We start from the raw sequence: 14221 nt of genomic DNA, 5'->3' as shown, positions 1-14221 counted from the left end.
ATGAATATCCAAGATCCCATTGTAGGGACGGGGGGAGCTGTGTTACTGATGATTTGGCAGCATCTTAAGAAGAATACTAATGGTGGTATCACTACCAATGAATTTATTTAAGTGCCAATAAGTATCTAAATTACCCAGAAATAACTCCTAGCCTCCTCTGAAAGCAAAAGGGGTAGACAAGCTCTCCATACCTTTCCACAAATTTCCATCTATCTCTCCATGAGGCAAATTTCAATTATTTTGTCCAATTATTTCTTTTCCAGAATGCATTAAATATTCGTTTTAATTTGATATCATTATTTAAAAGAAAAGAAAAGAAAACAGGGTGTTGAGGCTGGGGAGAAGTAAAAGCTAAGAAATTATTTCTGTGGGATAGCTGGGATGCAAACTCCCCACTGAGATATTGCAAATCAAGGGATTTTTTTTTTTAAATTACATCATTTGCATTCCAGAACTTAGAAATGGGGGTTGAGGAGCCAAGATTTCTGGAAGTTACAATATAATTGGAATAGATAAACCAAATCTGGAATTTCACAATAGCTGCCTAGCATATTCCATGTCCAGGATATGGCATCTGAATATAAAATCTAGAGGAGAAAACCCATGACTTGACAATACTTTCCCTCATTCCAAATCATATGTCTCTTAAAATAGTCTTTATAGCTAGAGGCAATTACTGAAATGTATTTATGATTAAACTGTGATTGAAGATATTTCCCCAATTGGATAATAATGCAAGTAAATATGTCAGTGAAGCTAAGGTTATAGATGATTTGAGAAAAATCTCTGGTAACATGGTTTAGGCTGCAGCAAGTGTCCAACCCTCACTCTCTATTCAATAACAGCTGACTTAAATCAAGTATTACCATTGACTTACATTGTTACCCTACTCCGCAAACCCAGTGCAATAGGGTTTTGTACAGGAGTTTTATAACTATTGGCTTGACAAAATTAAATTGAGTGATTCTCAAACTCTATTTGGGGTATTTTGATACTAGCCACATGGGTTCATTTTCTTTTGCAAAATATGCCACACTCTCAGGTAACCAGTTGCCTCACCTAACAGAAGTACTAATTTTACAATATATTGGTCTAATCCAATACCACTTTCTTCTAATAAAAAAATCAACTCTAAATTCTAAGGAACAGAGAAGTCATTTTTATAAGGCAGTTTGCCCTTAGAGTACACAAAAATGGATTTTTCAATCGTTCTCTTGAATTCCTAATTTATATAACTTGTAATTTTAAAACCATTCTACTTTTAAAACATGTATTTCAATTAGTTTAGATTTGCAAAATGTTTATGTTAAGTATATACAGCAATGTCTTTTATATTACAAAAACCGTATAATTACATTTTTCAGACATGAAAAATGAATTAGTGCTGCATTATATGTAGTGACAAATTTTCTTGTTTGTTCTAATTTCACTGAATAGCTACAGTAAGCTCCTTTGGCACAATTTAGAATAGCTCATTTGGCTCTCAATGCAAAACTTTGGTTAATATGAAGAGACCAGTACTGTACTAAAGAAACAAATCACATTTTTAAGATTCTGGAACACAAATACCAGTATCAAAAATTTTCCAGTGGAATATCAAAAATGATTCAAAATTGCTAATGATAGGCAAAGTATTTGCCAAGGTAGTAAAAAATTATTTAACTTATATAATGAAGACTAAAATGTTCAGAGCTAAAGCAAAGTTTGAAGTTACTATAAGATCAAAAGTAGTTAACTACATCATAAAGCTGTCAAAAATAGTAATGGGAACTTTGGATGAATGAGAATATAATACCCTGTCACCAAGAAGTGATCATGTTGTCTCTATTTTGTTCTCCTTGTCGCATCCCTGCAGTGAGGGACTGTATTTTAAAATTATATTGATAAACTGGAGAGCACATACAGGACAAACGACCAAAAATTTGAAGGAAATAAAACATGACAAATTAATTGAAGAACTGGGAGTGTTAAGTTTGAAGGCAACGCTTGTGATGACCACAACCATAGTTTTTGAACATTTAAGGCTCTGTGGTGAAAAATGGATGAGTGACTCCCATACAAAAGAATAATTTTTGGCAAATGAACCATACAGACATTGCATAAAGAAGAATATTCTAGAAATTAAACTTGTTCCTCAAGCAAAAAGGCCCGTTCTACAAATAGTGAATACCCAGTTCTTAGAGGGGATTAAGTAGAGTTTGGAATCAGAGAATTGTTTTTAGAAGAAATGATTCAGATGCTGGCTTAAACTAGATGAACTTAAATGTCCCTCCTTACACTGAAGTTCTCTGACTATGTAAAACTTTGTATAAATATGTCTTTACCATCTGGAATGGCTGCCACCCTCATGTTTAATTAGTACAACCAATCACAATCTGAGATCTCTTTTCAGATGGAAATGTTTTTAGTTAATTGAATTTCTTATTTTAACAGAACAGATTCCTGTAGTCCTCATGATTGCAAAGAACCTTCTGTGGTATTTCTTCTGCTAAAAGAGCGAAGTAATTTCAAAATGCTTTATTTAATTATCAAACTAATCATCTACTGTAAGAAGTGTATCCTTAAAATTTGTTGTCAACAGTGTTTACCGAGAGCCTATTATATGTAAGGCAGATATAATAAAGGTTCTTTGAATTAAAAACAGTGTCATAAGAGTGCAAGGACTTAAAACAAGAAGAAAGGAAGAGAAATTTTAAAGCTTATCTAATTGGAGGATCAGAAAAAGTTTCCTGGGGGATGAGAGGAGATAGTATTTAAAATAGGTGTGAGCGATGGGAATTACTTGAATTGGCAGAGACAGAAAACTTTCTCTGAGTACAGGGGGCAGCTGGTGAAAATGGAAAGGAGGAAAAATATAAGGCTTATAGTAAATGATGACTTCAATGCAATAATTCTGGAAATATGATTGGGGGATCTATGCCATGGCTTTGTGAAGGCTTAGACATTTTGTATTTAATTCCATAGGTAACAAGGGATGATTAAGGGCTTTGAGTAGGTGAGCCGTGGAATTACCCATTAGGAAGGCCAGTCTTATGAATTAATTATATGGCACGGATTAAAAGAGGGAAAGTCTGACTTCAGTAGAGCAGTTACGAGGATATTAAAATGGTTTGAAACCAAGTTGGTACTAGTCGAAAAGGAGAAATGCGATCTTTTTTCCTATGTCATGTTTGGAAAACCTCGAGTGCTTTTGGTTAGAATCCAGCTAGAAGAGCTCTTGTAACCATTTTGGCCGCCAAACGTATAGACACATAGACTTTACCTTGGTGAAGGACGTGCAAGAACTCTGGGTGATAAATGAGACTTGCTAGGGAACACTATTTAAAAACATAAAACAATTACTTCTCTTTTTGATGCTTGATGTACTTGAGTAAATAGCCTCAAGTCTATATGGATCTTGAGAAATATTTATTAAATATTTGAGCAGCTTTGCTGCTGTGAAAAATGATTATGACTACCACAGCATGCAGTAGTTGTGGCCTTATAAATAGAAGTTTAACATACTTAATATCAAGTGCTGAAAGCGTTTTCATTTTGTCCCTAATGCACTGAAAGTGTTTTAAACTATTGAATTTGATGGGTCCTGTCACTGTACCTCTGCCATGACCCCACAGGGCCATCATTCTGTTCATTTTCATTCAATGCATTCTTACTTGTAATAATGAACTAAAAGGCAAGTAGAACCAGCTATGCAAAGTTTGGATAAATGAGAAAGAACTATGTAGTCTTAAAACTGAGAGTTCAATTGACTGTTCATAGAACTTTAAAAACCACATGTTAGCGCTTAATCACAGCATATAGATCAAGGACATGAAACTATTCATGTGGCATGCTTGTTATTCCAATGCAGTCTGCGGAAACTTTCTTTTCCAAGTCATGAAAAATCTGTTTTCAGACATATCATCAAGTTAATAAAATGAAATTGCATGCATGCCTTACTTTCCCTCTATCATCATCCACATTATTAGAAAGTTGGTGTCATCATCAAGTAGGATTTATTAAAACCTTGCATGCACTAAGTGCTTTCATTTTAAATTCAAGTGGCAATTCTCTTACATATTTTATATGCATATTTTGACAGTATGTCCATTATTGAGCTTTTATGACAGGTTTTAAGAATTTGATGTGTTTCCAGAATTATTTGCTTCTTATCACTGGTTGCCCTCTGTAGCAAGGTACATTTTCCATTGCAGATGCTTGCTTGCACCCTATTACCTTTTTTATATTTTTGAAATAATGTTAATAAGAGTTATGGTGAATGATATTAATGGAATAGACTGATACATTTCTGTTACTTGCTAGTTAGAGTGAGACTCATGGAGCACTCTTTGAGTAGCACTGGCATTACCTGGAAACTTGTTAAAAATGTAGTATCTCAGGCCCCATCCCAGAGCTACTGAATTGGAAAATGCATGTTACCTGGAGCTATGTTATTGATATGCTCTGTAAGATTTGAGAAGCACCACTGTATTTACTTTTAAATGTACACTAGTTTGAAATCAAATTATAATAGCCAGGTATTGTAACAAAAGGTCAGTTAAGGGCTCTTCATGTCTCTGTGAATACAAAACAAATCTATATGAATGTGAACATTAGCATTTTTATTCATGATATCACTGAACTGCTCAGGTGAAAGTTATTATACAAATTAATTATTCCTTAAGTGATAGTTCTTCGGTGTATATCTAGCACTTTCTCTTCTTAGTATCCACTGATGCCTTCACCTTTGCGAGGTAATTTTTTAAACAGTGTCTTCTTTTAAAGAAATGCTGTACTAATTCATCACAAATGAGAGTGAACAGTGTGGGGCAGTAGAAAGCGCACAGGATGGATGGTGAGAAGAAATGCTTTGTGGTTTTATCTCTATTTTGCATTTTAAATGTGCTTTTAGAATTTCAGGATCTTAGTTTCTTTTCATTTAGCAAGGGAATGGGTTGAATTTGATTGTATCTAATGTTTTCAATCATAAAATTTTAAGAGTAATAGTCACAATGAAAATTTTTATTCATGTTTAATTATAAGTACATATGGAAATAGTGATGTTAACAGAGTTTCACAGATATAAAAGATAAGGGCCTTAAAGATACGACTTTTGAATTCGGGCACACCTAGTCAGAAATTCAATCCCTGCCATTTGCTTAGTTTGGCACTAAGCAACTTACTTTACTTCTGCGTTTAATATCTCCACAGGACTGTTGTGAAAATTAAGTGAAATGGTATATGTAATATATCCCCTAGTGAAATGCCGTATACTAAAAGGTCATTAATAATTGGCTATTTTAATTACTTCTTATCTTCTGTAATGAAAATACCACAGCAGTCATAAATGCTTTGGAGGACATTACACTTAGACATGAATTCTCTTTAGAATGGGTATCAGCAATATAGAAAAGGTGACTAACTTTAAAATACTTTCATAGCCTTGAGGAGTATCCAACAGATAATCAAATATGTCTCTAATTACAAGATTCCTAAAACTGAATATATTAACTGGTTTGTTCTTGATAATAGAATAGCAGTTTATGGTTCTAAGTTATTGGTAATTATTAGTTAACTTCATATAGATGCTGCAAAAAGGAAGTAAATAAAATAGATCTTTGGTTTTAAACACTGCTCAGTATAATCACCTCTGAAGGTTTAGAAATACTCATGCTCAGGCCCTACTTGCAGAGTTGCAGAATGAATTAGTGTGAGGGTAACCCTCAGCCATCAGGTTTTGGAAAGTGACCGTGTAATTCTAATGTGCAAGTCAGGTTGAGAATCTCTGGTGCAGATAAGCTCTTGAATTTGTTGTTGGCAAATGTTATAAATGAACAGAATATATTGACAGATTTCTTAAACAGATGAAATTCAAACCCTGTCAACAACTTATATGTGAGTACACTTATTATGCACAAACATGCTCACCCATCAAATCTAAGGAAATACTTGGTAAAATCCAAACAGCATATTTGCAGCGAAGAAATACATAAACAACAGCACAAAATGTCATCTAAGGATAATCATTAATTTGAAACTTACCATTTTCTGAAATGTTTTGTTGTTATGGGATTTTCCTGGGGTATTACAGAACTTTCATTTTTAAACAAATATTTTATGAAATCTTCAATTTTACACAAATTCAGGATACACATCAGGACAGTCATAAAAATTATTAATTGGTTATATTAGAATATACTAACATTATACACTTTGATGTTAGTTACTGTTTAAATATAGAATCTGTTTTCCAAAATGTCATACCATTTGTTTCCTCAGTTTTTTTGCTTTGTCATTAACATGTTTTGCAATAATCATAATGTCCATACTTAAATGTTCAAAGTTGGACAAGACAGAGTTGTTTGTTTACAGATAAACAATGGTAGAAAATATAACATGATCAAATCAAAAACAAACTAGAATAAAGCAGTTTTGATACAGTAAATTGCTGCCACTGATGCCTTCTAATGCACAATAACTGAAGCACCTCCTTTATTCAATGGTTCACATCTTGTTTCTAGAAAAGTGATGATTAACAGGTATCCTAAAGATGGAGCATTTTTGCAGAGGGCTTAACTTGTGGGGTTTTCAATACACTTGAATTTTCTCCAGAAACTTTTGCTTTTTCATATAATGTTTTACTGTAGAATTTACTCCATAGTAGGTATTAGACATTTTTCAAAAACCTTGTCACTCTTAAAATACAGTTGAATTGATTAGTCTTGAATTGGTACAGCAAACATTTCTCACAGATTCTTTGAATGGAATTATTATATTCTATCTTTTTCTCTGCTATATATGTGTGCACTAATGCACATGTAGGTAAACTATGGAAAAGGTTATTTTACTGTAAATCTGTAAATTTTATGAAGTGTAAAACTGTTTTGTTCAGGTTATGAAACTAAAATTTATTATAAATTTAGCAGACATAAAAAAAAATCTGAGCTAGTTACATTAAAAAAGGATCTTCCTAATCCAAGAAAATGTAAAAAAAAAATGGAAAGTTATATATATATATATGTACATGTAGATGTATGTGTGTATATGTGTGTGTGTATATGTATGCATACACAAATAAATGTACAAATATATCTACTTTTGGAGTGCACATACACAACCAAGTTTGAGATCTCTTTGATATGTGAATTTTTGTTGTTGTTGTTGAAATGACTTTCTTTTCTTTCTTTTTTTTTTTTTTTGAGACAGAATTTTGATCTTGTCACCCAGGATGGAGTGCAGTGGTATGATCTCGACTCTCCACAACCTCTGCCTCCTGGATTCAAGCGATTCTCCTGCCTCAGCCTAGCAAGTAGCTGGGATTACAGGCATGAGCCACCACGCCCGGCTAACTTTGTATTTTTTAGTAGAGACGGGGTTTCTCCGTGTTGGTCAGGCTGGTCTCGAACTCCTAACCTCAGGTGATCTGCCCACCTCAGTCTCCCAAAGTGCTGGGATTACAGGCATGAGCCACTGTGCCCAGCTAAAATGATTTTAAATGTAGTATTGGTGCTTATATCTGATTGTTTATAGATTTAGATTATAATTTTGTTCTATTATACTTGCTTAAACTTCGTGAACTGATATTTTATATACATTTTATAGAAATGTATAGCATTTTTATATAATACAGAAATATATTATGCAAAACAATATAAAATTATATAGTATTCTATACTATACATTATATATATACTAAAAATACGTAGTATTCTTAACTATCGAATTTCCGGAAGGTCTTTTCAAGAATGCATCTTCATAGTGGTAGCCTGTTAAAGATCTAGCAAAATACTAATAATAATTAAAAAAAAAACAACTATGCATTTCTCTAAAGTTTTATGAATTCACCAAAGGAAGTGAAAGATATCAGAGAATGATTAATTTTTGTGTGATTTCTTTTCTCTGTGGATATTTTATTGTTTAAAGAATGATAACTGACACTAAGGAGTAGACAAGTAAATCAAAGAAAATATTTATTCCTGGTGACAAATATAATCATGTTGATATGGTTTGGCTGTGTCACCACCCAAATCTCATCTTGAATTGTAACTCCCACAATTCCCATATGTCGCGGAAGGAACCTGGTGGGGGGTGATTGAATTATGGGAGTGAGTCTTTCCTGCACTGTTCTCATGGTAGTGAGTGAGTCACACAAGATCTAATGGTTTTAAAAATGTGAGTTTCCCTGCATGAGTTCTCTCTCGTCGGCCGCCATGTGAGACATGTTTTTCATCTTCTGCCACAGTTGTGAGGTCTCCCACCACGTGGAACTGTAAGTCCTATAAACTTCTTTCTTTTGTAAATTGCCCAGTCTCAGGTATGTCTTTATAAGCAGCGTGAAAATGGACTAATACACATGTGTTTCAGCTATTATTCTATAAACAGGGTAAATATAGTCTAGAAGAAAAAAATTATGAACCCATAAGTATATAAATCATTAAAACGAGAGCAAAGTATAAAAGTCAGTTCTTTGCCTTCGTATCTCACTCTACACTTTAGTTTCAGTAATTCTAGATTTCAGTCTTTTTGATACGATTTCGTGTGTCACATTCCCAAAGATCCCAGTTAAATATGCATACTTTTTTGTGCTCTCCAGGATTTTATTGCTTATTTTATTATATTTTATTTTATTTTATTAACGTCTCGCTCTGTCGCCCAGGCTGGAGTGCAGTGGCGCGATGTCGGCTCACTGCAACCGCTGCATCCCAGGTTCAAGTGATTCTCCTGTCTCGTCCTCCCAAGTAGCTGGGATTACAGGTGCCTGCCACCATGCCTGGCTAATTGTTTGTATTTTTAGTGGAGACGGGGTTTCACCAGGTTGGCCAGGCTGGTATCGAAGTCCTAACCTCAGGTGATCTACCTACCTTGATCTCCCAAAGGGCTGGGATTGCAGGTGTGAGCCACCGTGCCCAGCCCTTCTTAAAACAAATACTGGTTTTGGTATTCCTGCTTAAAATATCCCAAAATATGTCCTGTCCATAAAAATTCAGAACAAACTTCTTTGGAGTTACCTTATGGTAAATGAAAGTGTTTTGTTTAAAAATATTTATTTTAAGCTTTAAGTATTTTTATACAAATCATTAGTTGAAAATGTTTATCATTTCCATAATTCCTATTTTGCTGATATTTCAAGCCAATGATACAGATACCAGTCTTTAAATATTACATGATAGCCAAAAATGTTCATTTCATACTGGAATTCTCATTTTATTATGTAAGAATATTTTATGGACGTAGTGCGGTGGCTCATACCTGTAATAAAAGTGTTTATAAGATGATATGTTAGCCTCAAAATTTGAAGAAAATCAATGATCAAACTTAGAATTAACAAGAATATTTATAAAGTGAATAGACACGAGATCAACATATTCAAATCAGTATTATTACTTATGTCAACAATAACCAGCTAAAATGTAATACAAATAGTCCCATCCAAAAAATAGCAACACATGAGTGTACTTCTAACAAGAATGCACAAAAATTCTTACTGAACCTGAAACAGATACTGAAGAACTGTTAACTTTTAATAATGATAACAAAGACTCCCCACCAGAAATAAAAGACAATTGTTAATAAAATGTTGCTTTAAAAATAAATATTTCTAAATTAAGTCATACTTTCCTTGTGACTTTCATAGCCATCTAAGAGGAGTAGTTTCTATTGAAACCTACATAGCTCCAGCATAGTATTTATTATTAAAATGTTTCTTGTGATGAAAATATACCCTTGTCAATAAAAACATAGAATTTTCATTCACCATTCAAGAGAGACCATTTATTAAAAGTTATATGCAACAGTACAGTCCCTGGCAGGGATGCATGCAAATAGTGTGAATTATATATGCATTACACCAGAGCTTCATATTGATGATACTAACTGACAATACTAGATATCCTTTCAATATTTGCTTATTTGAATAAGAAAGAATATCGTTTTATGTAACATTTGGGGAAAAACAGTTACATTTTTCATTAAGTCAAAATAGAACAGACATCTCGACATCGGGAGGATTCCTAACTAATCCTATTTCCTTAAAGTCTGTTAAAGAATGCATCCGGGTAGTAGCAACTGACAGCCTGTGAACCAATTACAGTTGACAGTCATGGAAAATCTAGTTGAATGTCACCAAAAAGGGCTTTTTTACTCCTTTATTCATGCAATCTAAATGTAAACCCTACTTCCTAGTATATCTTAGGCACATTGATGAAGCTGTGAATAACATAGATACATATAATGTGAGTAAAATACAGTCTATTCGTGTTCGGTATTGCAATGTAATCGCATTTTTATTACTTGATTGTTGATTTACATCGTTCAGACTTTCTTCCCTTCTGAATCTGCAAAATAGTATCAATAGGATTAGGTCTTCTGTTAGAACTTTTTCTTAATAACATATTATCAGAAAGAAAAAAAAATTCAAGAAATATCAGTATCAGTGGAGAGTTCATAAGTAAGAGCTTATATGCACACATTCTCTCACTCTCTCTCTCTCTCTGTCTTTGTCTCTCTCTCTCTCTCTCACACACACACACACACACAGACACAAACACACACGGAAACTCTATATCCAAACCCCTGTTTCTGGTGTACAACTGGTTTCCAAAGTTCTAGACTTTTGCTATAGTAATTAATTTCTAATATTTTCAAAGTAAAATAAATCTTGGGCAATCAACACTGTACTTTACTATTCTACCTTTAAAAGTTTGGGGGAATAAACTCATAAATACAGTAGTCCTAAACAAATCAAAACAGACAAACAAAAATAGATTAATTAAAAACAACCTAACCAACAATAATGTTAATAAACCCTTTTAAAATAAATTTTTAATAATGTTAAAAAACCCTTGTTTTGCATTTATTAATAGCACCATTAATTAAGTAATATGATCTTTAAAATAATTTTGCATATATTCTCATTCTAAATAAATTGGAAATATTTCATTTAAGAGAACCTGGAAAGACTTGCACAGAGCTAGTAAAAACCAAATAATAATTTCCAATTATTTGGTACTAAAAGTTTTTAAATTTTTATTAAAAGGCACTTAATTATTTAAAAAGCTTGTAACAAGTAATATAATTATATAAATGACTTATCAATATAAGGGATGGAATACATTAATATAATATTTTAAGTTTTCAAAAAGTATAAACATGACATTATTTTATTTTCAAGATTTGAATATTCAGAACTTTAAATGTAAGAACTGATGAATGTTGCTATGACTGAAAATTCGGAAAATTCTCAACCCTAATAATGATTATACCAATGTTCATTACAGAATTGTTTTAAAATTACATCTCGGTCTTATGAATCATATCAGAAATACACAAATATTATTTAATTACAATATTTTTCATTTGCTGTGAGTTGATTATGAGTTTTAGACTATTTGATTTAAATTGAGGCATCACTTAGGAATTGAACAGTCTAAATCTTAAAAAAGAGGAAGTTGAATCAGTTAACACATTATTCAGGAATCTCTTGTTGACCTGATGTACACTTCAAATGGATTTACAATATAAACTAAAACTGACTTCAATATTGTACTATTAAATAATCATTTTTAGATTTGTAAAATGTAATTGCAATGTTAATCAAAAAATAAACTTTAAAATGTTTATTTTATACCTTCTGAAATAAAACTAATTTAATCTCTGTGTCATGGAGAATACATATTATATTTCTATCAAATTTCAATCTGCTTTTGATGAAAATTTAATAAAATGGAATCTTTTAAACTAATAATTTAAATTATTTTAGATGCCTTATTTTAAATCAATTTCATTCTAAATTGGGATATGTGTTTCCTGAATTTACTCTCCAATGATCCACAGAAAGAAAACCAAAGAAAAGCCTTTAGTGTGATAATCAGCAAAAAAAAAAAGCAGATTTTAGAAATACAGAGCTAATGCCATGTACCTAATGTCATAGACACAGACACAAGATAGCATAAATCTTACTATCAAACTTGTATATTTTGAAACTTCCAAGTATTTGGATCTTAAACAGGATAAACTTATAAAATTTGAATTGTCAGTCAGAATGAAAGAAAATAGAACTAATAGAAGGTACAAAATTTCAGTCGGCTCTCTTATTTTAGTTGGCTTAAAAAAGAAATTAGTTAGGTGCCCTCCAGATAATGGGAATTGTACTTGAAGTGGACTGCTTTATTAATATTTTGAAATGCAGTAAAGATTTTTTTGAACTAGTCAATTATCTGAAAATGAGAACAGGAGTTCCACCTTGACAAGCAGAATGTCTTAAAATAAATACTGGGGGTGTATTAAAACTCATTAGAAAATGCATGGAAAAAATTTCCTGTTTCACTTGACAGCTCACTCTAACGCATTAGCAGCTTCCTCTTGGGTGTTAGAATTAATTCTGCTACAAATATATTTAGTACGTTTCAGGTCCCCTCCCCAGTAGGTTTCCACACTTCATTCTTCAAGATATTGCTGCTTTTCTACATCTCATGCTGTGTAGAGAAATGACAAGATATTGAAGGAAAACCGATTACTTTGGATAGTAGACATAATCTGTTCAATTATTTTGGTATGACTGCTTCTTTTCCCCAAGGAATTCTCAGAGAGTTTCCCGCCTTTGCTACCCTTGCTCTAGGGATCAAAATTGATACAAATTTGTATCAATTGTTATACATTCTGTTTCCAGTGTGAGATGGAGTAGGACTAATATTGCTGCTGTCGTTCATTCTCCAAAGAGTACTTTGTTTCCCAACAAGGAGAACTAAGGTTTTGAGATACCTTTTAAAGAGGAACATTGGAACACATTTTCTAAAACTGGACCATTTACATGATTCTCCCATAGACTTTCTTCTCTTCCTGTTTCATTTTGTCCAAAAATGATCAAATAATCTACTTTTCCCTTTTTGTGATCTTCTATTATTTTTCTTGATAGAATTATTTGACTTGTTTTAGTGAGGATAAGTGGAATCTTATGTACATAAAATAACAAAAGAAATTTCAGATGTTTTACCCTGAACTGGTAGTTGGTAAATAGAGCTGTGTATTTTCATAGGTTTGTGATCCTAGTCACCATTTTTTGAAATCTTGTCTCCTTTGATCTTATTTTGTTCATAGCAAAGAAGGGCTATTCTTAAGGAATAGCTTTCCTACTTCAGGAACATTAGAGAAGCAATACTTTTTAGTGAATATTTAGACATACTGGCAATATTTGTTAGTTCATTGCTCAGGCTAGATCATATTGAAGTAATTTTATATTTCTCTCTTCCCTGCTGACTGATTGAATAATAGATGATGATTGCTTCCCTAGCAAGTGGGAAGACAAGTTCTACTGGTTTAATAAGATTCTCTTTTAAAAATTTAACAGGCACTGTGCACATTTCCTCTTCACCAGTTTGCCTCGTGAGTTGCATGTCACTGATTGGTTGTGTTTTTAAGAGTACTTATCTTTTCAAAATATCTTATCACAATATCTGTTGAATATAACAGCAGAGAGATTTGGAAAGTTATCTTTATTACTATATTGATGGAGTTTTAAAATAAAATAATATCAGGCAACAGGGATGGTAAAATTTCTTTTTAATAGATAATACTAACTTTTTTCCCATTTCTGAATTAGTTAACTTACTTATCATGAAAATAAATAGGACAATTTTGGTTGTAATCTGAAATAACTTCATCTGATATTTCTGTTTGAATATTTTGCATTTAGTTTAGCTATTTTAAATTTATTTCATATGGATCTACTAAACAGAATCAATTTGACTCTATATTTTCTTTAAAAAACATTTTTTTTCTTTTATGAATCAGACTTTAATTTTAAAATATATTGGGTTGCTATTCCATTTTCAATTTAAAATTGCTTTAATTACCACTTGATAATTTAGGTTTAACTACTATTAATTAATGGGTTCTCTCTTTTTTAATCATTTTTCTTTCTGGTTCCCAGATTTCTCATTTTTAAAATAAATAGGTAGAATAGAAAATCTCAATGCACCTTCATGCTCTAAACTTTCTTGATTTATAACTGTGCTTATAAACTGTATCAAGTGCATAATTAACATTTGCTCACACACAGAATGATTTCAAAGTATTTGAAGATCTAAATAAGATTTTTTCCAGTCCCTTTAAAAATTCATATTTGCTGAATTTTGATGAATAAAAACTGATCTTAAAGTTCTTTTATTATTCATCCTTCGATTCATCAGCAGGTAACCTGGGCCATATAATGTGTGTAAAATTCATTCTGGGCATCTTCACAAAG

At 32.2% G+C, this 14221-nt stretch overlaps 1 protein-coding gene and 1 long non-coding RNA gene across 4 annotated transcripts in view; both read left to right on the top strand.

Moving 5' to 3' along the window:
• Window positions 1-14221, top strand: part of LOC105485513 (cell adhesion molecule 2) — a 1093059-nt gene that overhangs the window by 92746 nt on the left and 986092 nt on the right. The gene's annotated exons all lie outside the window — the stretch shown is intronic.
• The window catches only part of LOC139361007 (uncharacterized), a 123153-nt gene that overhangs the window by 90014 nt on the left and 18918 nt on the right, over window positions 1-14221 (top strand). The window contains exon 2 of the long non-coding RNA XR_011618584.1: window positions 1-14221. This exon is cut by the window's left edge and continues 34342 nt beyond it; it is cut by the window's right edge and continues 18918 nt beyond it. This is a non-coding gene — a long non-coding RNA (uncharacterized lncRNA).

The sequence above is a fragment of the Macaca nemestrina genome, chromosome 2, assembly GCF_043159975.1.
Source record: "Macaca nemestrina isolate mMacNem1 chromosome 2, mMacNem.hap1, whole genome shotgun sequence".
Taxonomy (NCBI): domain Eukaryota; kingdom Metazoa; phylum Chordata; class Mammalia; order Primates; family Cercopithecidae; genus Macaca; species Macaca nemestrina.
The sequence above is the reverse complement of the archived record's forward strand: the minus strand, read 5'-3'. Positions and strand labels throughout refer to the sequence as shown.